The sequence below is a fragment of the Triturus cristatus genome, chromosome 3_2 (assembly GCF_964204655.1).
Source record: "Triturus cristatus chromosome 3_2, aTriCri1.1, whole genome shotgun sequence".
NCBI classification, from domain to species: Eukaryota; Metazoa; Chordata; class Amphibia; order Caudata; family Salamandridae; genus Triturus; species Triturus cristatus.
In genome coordinates, this window is record NC_140584.1 from 344,201,604 (window position 1) to 344,215,335 (window position 13,732).

The following is a 13,732-nucleotide window of genomic DNA, read 5'->3' on the forward strand; positions in this document are numbered from 1 at the left end:
ATACCAAAGCTGCACAAAACATTACAACACCTCCAGGTCAGCCAATAACATTGGCTAACGGCAGCCTATTGGAAAATTCATCAAAATATATAGACTTCTTATTACAGGACCATGTCAAAAGCCTACCATCGTTTGTACAGGACACCAGTGACCTTTTAAGACGTATTAATAATTATGTTGGGCAACCGGATGATTTACTAATGCGTTTAGATGTAACATCGCTATACACAAGTATATATCATAAAGATGGCGTACGGGCAGTGGAGCACTACCTGAATTCTAGACCAATACAACTTGCCCAACATAACAAGATGCTAATAACAATGATCATGTACTGTCTGAACAATAATTATTTTCTCTTTCAGAACCAAATCCTACAACAAAGTAGAGGAGTAGCTATGGGGACATGTTTTTCCCCTAGCTACTCCTGCCTCCACATGGGATGGTGGGAAGAGATAGTTCTGAATAAACAGCATAAACAAGTTGTAGACAACCACATAAGACTATGGCTACGCTATATAGATGACTTATTTGTCATATGGCGCGGAACAAAAGAAACAGCAGAAGAGTTTGTCGAAAACATTAACCAAAATGAGCTGAATCTCCAATTTACAGCCACTATAAGTGACTGCTCAGTATACTTCCTTGATTTGGAAGTATACATAGAAAATCAGAGAATTGAAACCTGCCTATATCGTAAACCAACAGCGGGCAATAGTCTTCTGCATGCCTTTAGCCATCATCCTCAGCATTTGATACATAGTATACCATATGGAGAAATGCTATGGATTAGAAGAGCATGGAGCAATGACAAAGATTTGAGGGAAGCCCAACAACAAAGCAAACAACGGTTTATTGAGAGGGGCTGCAAAGCTAATATCATTGATACAGCCAGAGATAAAGCAAATTCATTGAACAGACAAGTATTATTAACAAAGAAAGTCAAAGAACCAAAGGATCAGGATAAGGAGAAAAAAGAAGAAACTAGGCTCATATTGACATATAGCCAACAGCATAACTCGCTGCACAAAATTGTGAACAAAAATTGGTCAATAGTGCGCAGTGACCCGCTAATTGGTAGGATGACGCCAAAACATCCTAGCATCACCTTCAGAAAATCACAATCCATGAAAGATTCTATAGTGAGCAGCAGTCCAGAAATTAAACCATCTGCAAATTGGTTAACTGCTCGCAAAGGGTTTGTGAAGTGCAACATTTGCCGCGCATGCAAATGTGGGATTAATAAGACTGTGTACAATACACCATTTTCACAGCATTCCATCAAGATATCTAAATTCATGACCTGGCGTACGGAGTATGAGGTGTACGTATTGGGTTGCCCTTGTGGGCTTCAGTATGTGGGCAGTACTAAATTACAGGCAAACAAACGTATAATGCAGCACATGAGGGCAATCGCCAACAGTGACCCCACATACCCGGTGGCACGACATTTTAAAGAGAAACATGACAACCAATTGGACTTACTAACGTACTTTTTAATTGATTTTATTCCAGTGTCCAGACGAGGAGGCAACCGAGAGGCTAAACTCTGTCTCTTGGAGACTAAATACATATTAGAGTTAGACACAAAAACTCTGAATGGACACAACTCCAGTGAAGACTTTCATACATGCTTATGAATAAATCAAAGTGGGCAGTATGCTATAAAAAACATTTATATGATAAGTAATATATATAAAATATTTTTCAAACTTCTTCGCCGTAATGACATTAGGTCATGAGAACAGTAAAGAAAACCTTTTAACAGTACACATTTTTTTTAAACACCATCATTTAGTGGTAGCACCGTTTATTTTTAGCCCTTGCACTTTATTTCAGGACGTTCAACATATAGAGAAATGCGAGTATGTGGTGAAAGCAGAGATTAGTATCAATATGCACATCTAAAAAATTTCAAAGAAATCTGTAAAGCAATGTACAATACAACAGAACTAATATGTAGATCCAGTTAAGTGAAATAAATGAGGGATGGTTAGTTAAACATTCTCGAATTGACGGTTAGGTAAAAATAAGAGACCTAATTGAGCAATGAATGGCAGAGGAATAATAACACAACCCGTGGAAAGCATGGAAGGATATTAATCCCAAAATCATGGTATACAGCGGGTTGAGTAATCATATGCCATTTTTGCACTCAATATGTTTGTATATAATCAATGGAGGCCTACAGTTGAGAGGTTTTTTAATATGTTGTATGTACGAAACGCAATTGTCTATAAGAAGGGTTTTTAATATAATGAAGTTGGTATATTGCCTAAATTATTCTATGAAATTAATTTTATTATTTAAATCTGTTTTTAAATAAGTTAAATTCTTATTTATGGCAGTAAGTTGCACATTGAAAATGCGAAATTGCACGAACATCGAGATGCATTCAAAATATGTTGTTTATGTCTATGAAAGTACGACATCCCGTGTGGTTACACTGTCACTTTAAAAACAGCATGGTAACTCCTTAGCACGTATGTGAACAAGGCTGTGAGGCCGAAACGCGTCATGATGGAAAAGGTGGCTGAATAAAAATTAAATTGCAGCACGAAGTTGTGGTCTCGCCGCCCGTTTTTCCCAGAGGAAGGGAAGTGCAGGGAGCGGCGCTGTGTGATATGTGATCGTCCTTACCGTCTATGACACCTTGTGTGGAATAAAGCACTTTTGATTCAATTGCCGGTTGTGGGGCTGCGATCCTTCGCCGAAGCTTTCAGGAGACTGAGAAGATGGTGGAAGGAATTTCAAGCATAGATATATATATATATATATATATATATATATATATATATATATATATATATATATATATATATATATATATATATATATATATACTCACTGAAAAAACATAGGTTTCAGGGACGTTATAGTCAGAAATTAACATTTAAAAAACATTAGAAATTCACTGAAAAAGACACAGGTTTCAGGGACATTATAGTTAGTTGGACATTTCACTCATACAAAACCAGAGAAATTCGGCCGTTATAGTTAGTTCAGCAAAGTATACCTCATACCCCCGCAATGCACTGCTGATGCCGTCACATAATACATCATTCATGACATGGTCAGTGACATCACTGATGACATCTCAAATTACATCACTGATGACATCATCCAGTGACTGTGTGTTTCTATAAAGTTTAAATATGTTTTATATATATATGCCAAGATGTATTGAAATATGAGTGGATGTATAAGTGTCTGGATGGATGATTTAGTAGGTGTGTGACACTGTATAAGTGAGTGATTAAATGTGTCTTACTGAAGGCATGGATTAGTGACTGATACAGACATTCACACAGTTTAGTTTGTCAGTTGGTGTGTAAGCGGTTGCATGGGTTGGTAAGTAGCTAAATGAGGATCTATATGGGTTATTGATTGGTTGTCTGAGTATCTGTATGAGTGCCTGAGTGTCTGTGTGGGTGGGTGAGGATGTGTGACTCTATGCATAGATGTGTGAGTCGATGATTCACTGGGTGTATGGGTTAAAGAGTGCATCTGTGAAGGGCTGTATGGGTGGGTGAGTGTGTGTATGCTTGTGTTAGTGAGTGAATGGATGCCTCAGTGGTACATGTGTAAGTAACTGCATATGTGAAAGGCAGTATATGTGAGTATTGGAGTGTACAAATGACTGTATGTGAGAGTGAGTGATTGTGAGAGTGGCTGTATGGATCAGTGTGTGCTTGTATTAGTTATTGTATAAGAGTGTAAGTATGTGTTAGTATATGTTTGAATAAGTGAGGTGGTGTGTGTATAACTGTATAGGTGAGTAAATGGGAGTATGATTGATTCTTTGCATGACTGACTAGGTGTGTGAGTAACTCTATGGATGAGTGGCGGTGTGTGAGTGTCTGTATAGATATGTGAGTGCATATGATAAAGCCGTATTGATGCGTTGCAGAGTGTTGTAAAAAGGGGCGTGGCCTCTGAACAACTCTCTGCAATGCAGCTCCCTGGCGCATACTGGAGGTACTTGGTGGGCTAGTTGGCCCCCAGGGGACCGCAGGATTGAAGAGGAATTAATTCCCCAACTTAAAACGCGCCACAAGGCATGTTTGCACACGTCACCTCAGGCCCCGCCCCCTTCCTTCATTGTACAAATATTCCTCTTAAATCAGCCGAACTACAAATTCCGATTTACTCACCTGTTATCAGGAGAGAACCCAGTGCTGCATATTTTAGCCCAGCACTGACCCTGAAAAGTAATTCTAAGCGTACTTACCAGTAACTTATATTTCCTTGCATAGGAATCCATTGTGTGGTTTTCACCAGAAAAGTTTCTAAGTGTCCAATTTTGAAATGTACAAATATTCCTCTAAAATCAGCCGAACTACGAATTCCGATTTACTCACCTGTTATCAGGAGAGAACCCAGTGCTGCATCTTTTAGCCCAGCACTGACCCTGAAAAGTAATTCTAAGCGTACTTACTAGTAACTTGTATTTCCTTCCACAGGAATCCATTGTGTGGTTTTCAGCAGAAAAGTTTCTAAGTGTCTATTTTCACAAACTAAAAATATTCCTAAAAAATCGTCTGTATGACTTAAACACATTCTTTCAACTGTTTACAGGAGATTCACCAGTGCTGGATCCAGGATCCACCACTGTGTAAGAAAAAGTAACGATAACACTACTTACCTGCTAAGTGAATTTTCTGCCATAGGATAACATTGGTGATTCTTTGTGAAAAAAGTTCTGTGTCAACTTTTAAAATACAAAAATATTTCTTAAAAATCACTACTGTAACCAAAACGCTTTTACTCCACTGTTTACAGGAGATGTCCAAGGACAGAATCTAGGATCCAGTCCTGTGGTTAGAAAAGTAACCCATAAAGTAACTAATTGCATTTGACTAGAAATTCACATTCAGCTCAATGTTGCATTGTGGTTGAAATTGTACAACTATAACTACTGTACTTAAAAGTCTATTGCCTATTTGCAAAGTATTTAAACTAAAGTAATTCATTCTGAGAAAGTACATTTTGTATTGTAATGTATAATGTAATTATAGTGTAATTTAAAAAAAATATCTAAAAATACATAGTTAAAAAAATGTAGTTAATCAGTATAAAAAAAATCAGTATAACAGTTAATACATTAAAAATTGTCATTTACAAAACCTTTGAAATTCACTGAAAAAACCATAGGTTTCAGGCCTGATATAGTTAGGAATTAGCATTTAAAAAACCTTAGAAATTCACTGAAAAAACAATAGGTTTTAGGGGTGTTAGCTGGACATTTCACTCGAACAAAGCCATTGAAATTCCTCCGATATAGTTAGTTGTACTAACTACATCTCGCGCGCCCGCAATCCACTGCTGATGATGTCACATATTACATCATTCATGACATGGTCAGTGACATCACTGATGACAGCTCAAATGACATCACTGATGACATCACTTTCAAAATTTGTTGGAAAAATTACTAACGTGGCGGCCCTGCTGTAGAAAGGCGAGCCATCTCGCCAATGAAGAGAGGCTGGTGATCGGAACGCTGTCCAGGTCATAACAGTGCAGGAAGCCCAGGCGGTAAAGAGAAAATAAAAGAGAGCCTCATCTGCGGTCATTTGGAACAAGCGAGCCTATGAGGAAGAGGATTTTATACCTCGAAAAGCGTCAAGCCAGGAAAGAATCCTCGAGATGCCATGGGGGAGTTATTAATGTATGGCGGGTGAACTGCTGAGTGCCCTTTCAAGGCCTACGGGCATTTGTTGAAAAAATTACTAACGCGGTGGCCCTGCTGAGGATTGGCGTGCCATCTCGCCAATGAAGAGAGGCTGGTTATCGGAACGGTGTCCAGGTCATAACAGCGCAGGAAGCCCAGGCGGTAAAGAGACTCTCTGTGACATCCCGAATCTTACTAAAGGACAATTGAAAGCTTTTAAATTGCCAAGAGACACAGAACCTACCAAGGTATTATTATATGTTCGAAAAGGGACTACATTTCCCAATGTACAACATTGCAGTCAACTATTGATGGCAACGCCCACTGAGGGTGGAGAAATAAGTAAAATTGAAAATAAAAGAGAGCCTCATCTGCGGTCATTTGGAACAAGCGAGTCTATGAGGAAGAGGATTTTATACCTCCAAACGCGTCAGGCAGGGAAAGAATCATCGAGATGCCATGGTGATTTATTAATGTATGCCGTATGGTGGGTGAACTGCTGAGTGCCCTTTCAAGGCCTACGCGCATTTGTTGGAAAAAAAAAAAAAAAAAAAAAATATATATATATATATATATATATATATATATATATATATTACCTACTGGCGGTCGCCAGTAGGTAGTTATAGTTAGGACCTATTTTCCATGGGAAATCCGCAACATTCTATTCACAATAAGTCTGGCGCCGGATGACGAATCCTCGCGAAATTTTCCAAACTTTTGGCCAGCTTCGCTCCGCTCCTACCCTGAAAGTTTCGTGGTGATTCGTCAAGCAGGGGCCGAGAAAAAAGGGGGGTCCCAAAACGCGTTTTCCCCATGCAATTTCCCATAGGATCTGTTGTCGCAGGTACAGCCCGAACCGCTGAACGTAATGACACCAAATTTGGCAAAGAGGTAGTCCTCAGTTCAGACTCGTGCCTTTTGCATAAATGGTGTGAATCCGTTTAGTAGTTCCTGAGAAAATTAGAGTTAAAAGTACATAAATATCTATGGCCGGGGAGGATCCGCGGACCCTACCCGCACCGTGAGCACACCCTCCCCGAACACAGGGCGCACCCTCCCGATCGCGCGCTGAATGCTAATTGGCTGTCGAGTGTCTGTCTACATTCGAAACCAGGAACTGTTGGCGGCCATTTTCTGCCTCGGTAGAAGCAAGGCTGAAGAAGCAAGGGGAATAAGTGTGTAAAACATATAAAGGGGGCAGAGTGGAAATACTCTGACCCTCTAGAGGTGCTTAGGGGACCCCTGGTGTCCCCTTTTACAAAAAAAACCAGCGGAATGCGCGCACAGTGCGCGCATCCTACTGCGTTGGGTGCACGGATTCTCTCGCGTTGGGTGCGCGGATCCACTGATTTTTTTTTTTAAAAGACAAGAAATCATTGGTTGTATGACTACTTTCTACACTGAAAGGTAGGGTGTATATTTCTGTTTTTTAAAGGTATGATTCTTATTGGTTGACAAAAACAGATTGTAAGGAACATTATATATGATAAGCTGATATGTTGGAAAGTCAAGCACACTTCCTGTCTTGTTTAGCTACATTGTGTGCTGAACTTGTGACCTGTGTGCTCAGTGCAGTGTTCCATGAGCTGTTTCTATGGTAACAGGTATAAGGCAGATTGGGGGAAGGGTTGAAATGTATTTCAGTTGGAAAGGGTTGAAATGTTTAACCAATAGAAATGTGTGTTTGCTTTTGAGTTTATGTGTGAAGGATTGTGATTTGATGTTTACATGTATATGTGTGGAAAATGAAAGAGAAACTTTTCCATTCTTTGTTTTTACTGAGAGGTGCACAGTGCAGAGATTCTGTAAAAGAAAATATGGTGAGTGACTGATATACTTCTTAATCTACAAAACAACTTGAAAGGTGAGTTATTTAATTGTGAGGGGATGTAGGTAGACTATTTTGATTTTAATCAGACTAATGTATTTCTCCTGCTAAAGTGTAGGGAGTACTTTTTCTCTCTACAATCTTATTGACAGTGTGTGTGCATGTAGAAACCATTCTGTGATAATCATTTGTATTTTTCATGTGTTTGCAGACAGATAACTGTGCTGTTTTTTATATTTCGGTAGAATTAGAAACCAGTCATTGTTTATGAATTTGTGAAATGAGTTATGTTATGTATCTATACTAAAATGTAGTACTTCTTCTAGATGAAGAAATGTGTTTTGGTATAGTGCAAGGGATAGTGTTGTTTGTCTAGAATCACACAGTGAGCAAGTGTGCATTTGGGAACCACTGTGAGAGAAGCATTTGGTAACATCGTGTATTTTCTGACAGATAACTTTTTTAAAACCTGTCATGTCGTCAAGTTTTAGTAGAATTAGAAGCCAGTTTTGCTTATGCATTGATAAAATAAGTCATGCTTTGAGACTAATTTGCTGTACTTTAATATGTAGATTGTGTGTAGTCTCCTTACCCCTTGCACAGTAGTGAATGAGTTTTGGTAAGCTGCTAGGGATAGTGTTGCTTGTCTAGAATCACACTGTAAGTCTGTGTGCATTTGGGAACCACTGTGAGAGAAGTATGTGGTAATATCAATCAATCAAAGAGGCTTTATTTCGACAAAGAACATGTCTTAAAAAGCAATACATAAAAGGAGACGATTCATAGCAAAAAATGCATACAATTCATAGTACGAAGGCGCCAATAAATTACATAGAAAAGATACATTGTAAAACCAGGATTAAACAAGATACAAAAGCCTATTTGATCTGATCAGCCATGCCCAGCTTAAAAACTTCGCCAAGCCACAGGCAAAAAGGGGCCGTGAATCCGTTTTCAAAATTCGCAAGGCCTCCCAATGGTGTCTGGTGCCTAATTCTCTACAAAGAGGTTTCAACCACCTGCGACGTGGAGCTTCATAGGCAGGGCATTCGAATAGGAAGTGGGGAACTGACTCTATCCTTGTCATACAATGCGGACAAGAGGGAATCGTCTGGGCCGGTACCTTCCACCTAGCAGTCAATTTCCCCCACGGGAAGTAATCCTACTCTAAATTTAAAATACAATGCCCTGTCTCTGGGTTTTGATATAATATCAAGGTAGGGCTCGCAAAATGGGACCTCCTTCACTAAAAGAAATTCAGCAGGGGACCTACATTGTTTGGGATTAGTGTTTCGCCCATCTAACACCCATCTCCAGTACAGTTTTTTCAAGACAGACTTGGGGGGAGCAGTCCTTAACTGCCAAGCTTCTTCTAGACCCAATTCTACCAGTAGTCGCTTGACTTCCCTCAACCAGCTAATCTTAGGCCAACCAGGCATCGATAGGACCTCTTTCAAACCGTCTGCGTAGCTGGGCAGTTCGGGGACTCTCCAAATGCGAGCCCAAAGAAGGAGAGGACGCAACCTTGCCTGATCACTAATGGGACAACTACCTATGTCAAGCAGTAGTGGTAAGGTTGGAGTGCTGTATGGGAGCCCCATTAAGTCCTTGAAAATTTATTTTCTGAGCAAGACAGCTGGTCCACATTCTGCACACCCCAAAGTTCCGCCCCATAAAGCGCCGCACTCGTGCCTCTTGCCCTATATATATCAAGTACCGGAGCAATTGGTTTAAGGGAGGAGGCCCGTTGTTCTTTAAGTAGTGCCCCCGCCACCCTCTTATGGCTCAACAGCATCTTGTGGAGGTGGCAATTCCATCTCATGGTGTCACAGAGGCGAATTCCTAGATAGTCAAATTCTTTGACCCTTTCTAGGGGGACTGATTTTAGTGTGGGTGGCCTACCAATCTTCTTTGGGGGATTCAGGACCAAATACTTGGTATTTCCAGTATTAATTTCCAATCCCCTCGAATCACAGAAAGACTGGAAGCTAGTTAAAAGGCTCTGTAGCCCTGCCGGGGTCTTGGAGATCAGGAGGGTATCGTCTGCAAACAGAAGGGTGGGTACCCTCCTGCCTGCCAACGATGGGGCATCTGAAGGGATTTGTAAAAGGTGGTCCACCACTCCATTAACATACAATGAAAACAGAGTGGGGGCTAAAACGCATCCCTGACGGACACCTCTGTTTACAGGTATTCGTGGTGTCTTTTGACCCTGGTTTCCCCACCTGATCTGCGCCAAATTTACAGCGTGCAACTTGATTAACAGGGACAATAAATATGGGGGCAAACTTGCCCAGATAACACCCTCCAAAGATGGCTACGGGGGACCAGGTCAAAGGCAGTCCGCAAGTCTATAAATGCAAGGTACAGACTGCCTTTGCCCAGTACAACCACTTTCCAATAGCGCATCATCAACCGGAATGTTTGCTCGATGGTCCCAGTACCTGTTCTAAAGCCTGCCTGGAAATCGGACAGGATACCCTTCTCCTCTGCCCACTGCAAAACCCTCCCCAGGACCACCTTTCCTGCTACCTTCTGCGTGGAGTCTAATAAACTTATGGGGCGATAATTTGCTGGGTCGTCCCGACACCCTTTCTTGAGAATCGGGACGACCTCAGCACCCCTCCAGGATTCTGGGAGAGCTGCATCTGCAAAACTAGCATTTAATAATGAGGCAATAAGTTTTCCCCGTTCTATCGGGTTAATGCGTAACAGGTCCCCTGGTAGGCCATCAGGCCCCGCAGCTTTGTTGGGGACAAGACACTTAATTGCGCCCACCACTTCCTTAACCGTAAACAAAGAGTCTATGCTCAGCTCAAGGTGGTCTAATAAAGGGGCATCAATGGAAACTTCCCCATTACCCGTTACCACATTATATAGATGGGAAAAGTGGTCGAACCACGAGGCCTCAGGGATATTGCATGTTATGAGCGAGTCCACAGGTTTGTCTCTAGCTCTAATCAGTTCCCAAAAGACCTTCGAGTCCCTAGCGGAGCTTGCCAGTTTCAGATCACACCAAAACTGGTTCTCCCACTCTAGCTTTGCCCTAGAGATGGCACCTCTATAACTTTTCCTAGCAGTACTAATCAAACCATCGTCCTTGAGTTTAACTGCATTGATTAAGTCCCTTTTGGCATTACGACAGGCAGGCGAATACCAACCAGGATTGAACTTAGGGCGACATCTGTTGTTGGCCCTCGGGCTGCTTGCATTGCGAACTGAAAAGAGGTCGCCTAGGGCTTTAGTAGTTTGGACAAACAACATGGAGATCTCGTGGGCGCTAATTGTGGCAAGGTCCAAACTGGACAGGACGTTTGCCATGATTGATCTTGCTTCCAGCATCTTGTCCTCATTGCCAACAATATTCCTCCATTTTAGCCGCCTCCCACAATTTGAAGAACATACTTCGCGTGTTGACTTCCAATCATGTGGAATTTGTTCATTAGTCCCTGCCGTCCACAAAGGGGACAGTGACAAGGACAGGGGATTGTGGTCGCTAGCAGTAGAGGGGAGAACCACCATATCCGACCAGTGACCCCAAAGTTTGTAGTTCAACAGGATATAATCAATTCTGGAGGATTGACCTACCCTGTTGAACGTATGTGCCCCGCAAGAATCTGACTTTGTCCTGCCATTTGCAGCCCTAACACCGTGTTCCAAGGAGAGGGCATTAAGATCAATGGCGCTTTGAGTCCATCTCTTAATTGGTGATACTGAGAGATGGGGGATGCCTCTACTAGCGTCGTCCTCCTAGGTGCCCAGTATATCTTCCGCTGCTAGGGGTTCAAAGGTACAATTAAAGTCCCCAGCAAGCATGACGAATGAGTCAGCACCACAAGATCTAAGCTCGTCATCAACGCCCATAAGGGACAATGTCGGCATACCACCCCTAGTACCTCTAACATAAATGTTAAGAATCTCAAGCGCCCTCCCCCCACGTGGCCCTCTAACTGTTAGTCTCTGTAAGTCCAGGGACTTAGTATCTATGCGCCGAATGGAATAGCCCAAGGAGATGTTTACCCAGATTAGTAGGCCGCCGGAAGGGGCGACCTCTCCCTCCGGGCGATGGGATAGCCGGTACAAAGTAACTAGTATAGCCCACTTTGTATCGGGGCTCCAAGCACCAGGTTTCCTGGAACATACATATCCCGAATGATTCAATAAATGAGTTCCATTCGGGTATATCAATGGTGCGTGCCAAACCAGCTATGTTCCAGCTGACAACCTTCAAGGCCCTGTTGCCATCTACAGCCTGCCCCGGTGAAGACCCTTTTACAAAAGAGCTATCCCGAGGGCCAGAGTTAGATGTCACACCTGTAACTAGGCCCTCCCCGCTAGGGACCACCAAGATGGGCGTAGCAGGCTCAGGATGTTCAGTACACTCCCTTTCTGAAAGGCCGACAATAATAACGGGAGGTAAAAGATGGTAAGTAAATGGCCTCACTACTTCCATTCTTGTGGCTAGACTACCGCAATCATCCTCCCCAAGCACTTCGAAAGCCTTCGCTGTTGGTTGGCAGACAGCGTGTCAATAGCCATGCCATGACCAATTGGGCGGTGGACATGGATTATTACGAAACAGGCTAAATTGTGACAGGTTTTGGTGGGCTTGTCTACCGGCCCATCCCTCCCAAATGGGGGTTCCGACTGGCCTAGCAAAGGTTTTTCGGGGATTAAAGGGGCTGAGGTCATACATGCCAATACCTCCGCTACCTCCAATTAAACTGCCCTCTCTAGTGGAAAGACTACACACATAGCTGGCAACCCTAGGATCATCAAAGTTAATTATAATACAGTCCCCCCTTATATCTTTCGGCCTAGTGCCAATCCAGTTGACCCTCCTTACGTGGATGACCCGGCCACCCATCGAACTAGGCAAGGGTCTATTTTCCTTTAGCCAGAATACTGTTTTGTTCTTAAGTTCAGCATAAGTCTCATATTTGCCTGGCTTAAACTGGCACCCCGGTAAGAACTGCCACAAAAGGCTGGCAGTCAGGGGGTAAATTGACAGTAAGGGCCGGCCCTGCGTCAGAATCCATTCCTGGCTGTGGGGTAGAGATTATCATTGGATTGTCTATACTAGCATTATTCGTTTCAGGGCCATTACTATTTCCAGAATTCTTTGAATTGGCTGGACAACTGCTACCAAAGTCCTTTGACCGTGCGGTCCTTTTAGTAGGGATGGTACTAGCCTTAGATGTCTTGGGTCGCACTATGCCATCCGTTTTGGCCAACCCTGACTTCCGGGCGGCCCCAAAGGAAGCCACAGGATGTACAACGGGAACATTTGCCACTACCTCCCCGGGTACTGATACGGCTACAGTGGTGGGGCCTTGTAGGGATGTAGGTGTCGCCCAGGGTACAGATTCCCCCCCTAGACCATCTTCCCTGATTCTTGAATGTAGTTTAATAAGGGATTTTATGGAGAAAAAATTGTCTAGGGTTACCTGTTCAAACCTATCCAACCGCTCTGTGAGCCCCTTAACTCTCTCCAGAACCGGAATCAATAATGAATTCATCATTTTCTCCAAATTGGCAATGGAGAGAGATTCGTGGGATGGAGCCTCAACAGAACCAGCCGTCAGGTCAACACAGGTATTCTCCACTATAACACCTTGGGGTACCTATCCCTTCTCCCCCTGGGGGCAACTAACACCCTGCCCTACTCTCTTAAGGGTCCCGCCCCCCCCTAGCACCTGACCTCCTAGGCTTCTTATAGCGTTTGGCATGACTTCCTTTGCATGGGCCAGTAGTTTTTTTCCTTTTGCTAGGGGCTGGATTGTTTACTGCCAGCGATGCCAATACTGGCTGAGGGAGGGAAACCTCATTGCTAGAAGGAATAACAAGAGGGAGCATGGGGACTAGGGTCTCACTAGGGAGTGGGTCTAATGCAGCACTATCATCATTAAGCTGTACTGTAGCTGTTAAATTTTCCAGCCTGTCCAAGCTGGCCCTTAGAGCTGCAACCCGTGGATGATCTAAAGGGGGTGAAGCAGCCACCAAGGGATCAAGTGGACGTACTAGGGATGGCACTAGAGCCAGCGGACCCAGCGATGACCGTTTGACAGCAAGATGTTCCCGGGAAAGACGCCGCTCTGTCATGGCGATTTCCTTCTCGATAACTGTGACAACACGGGTGATAAACTGGTCCATGGTACCCGTTACACAACCAGGGCCTCCCCCACCACCCCCTCTCAAACTCTTACCCGAGCAGGTAGACATTAGCT

The 13,732-nt window shown here is 43.0% G+C and overlaps 1 long non-coding RNA gene across 1 annotated transcript in view; it reads left to right on the top strand.

The window, feature by feature from the left end:
• Window positions 1–13,732, top strand: part of LOC146857343 (uncharacterized) — a 152,096-nt gene that overhangs the window by 38,312 nt on the left and 100,052 nt on the right. The window lies entirely within an intron of this gene.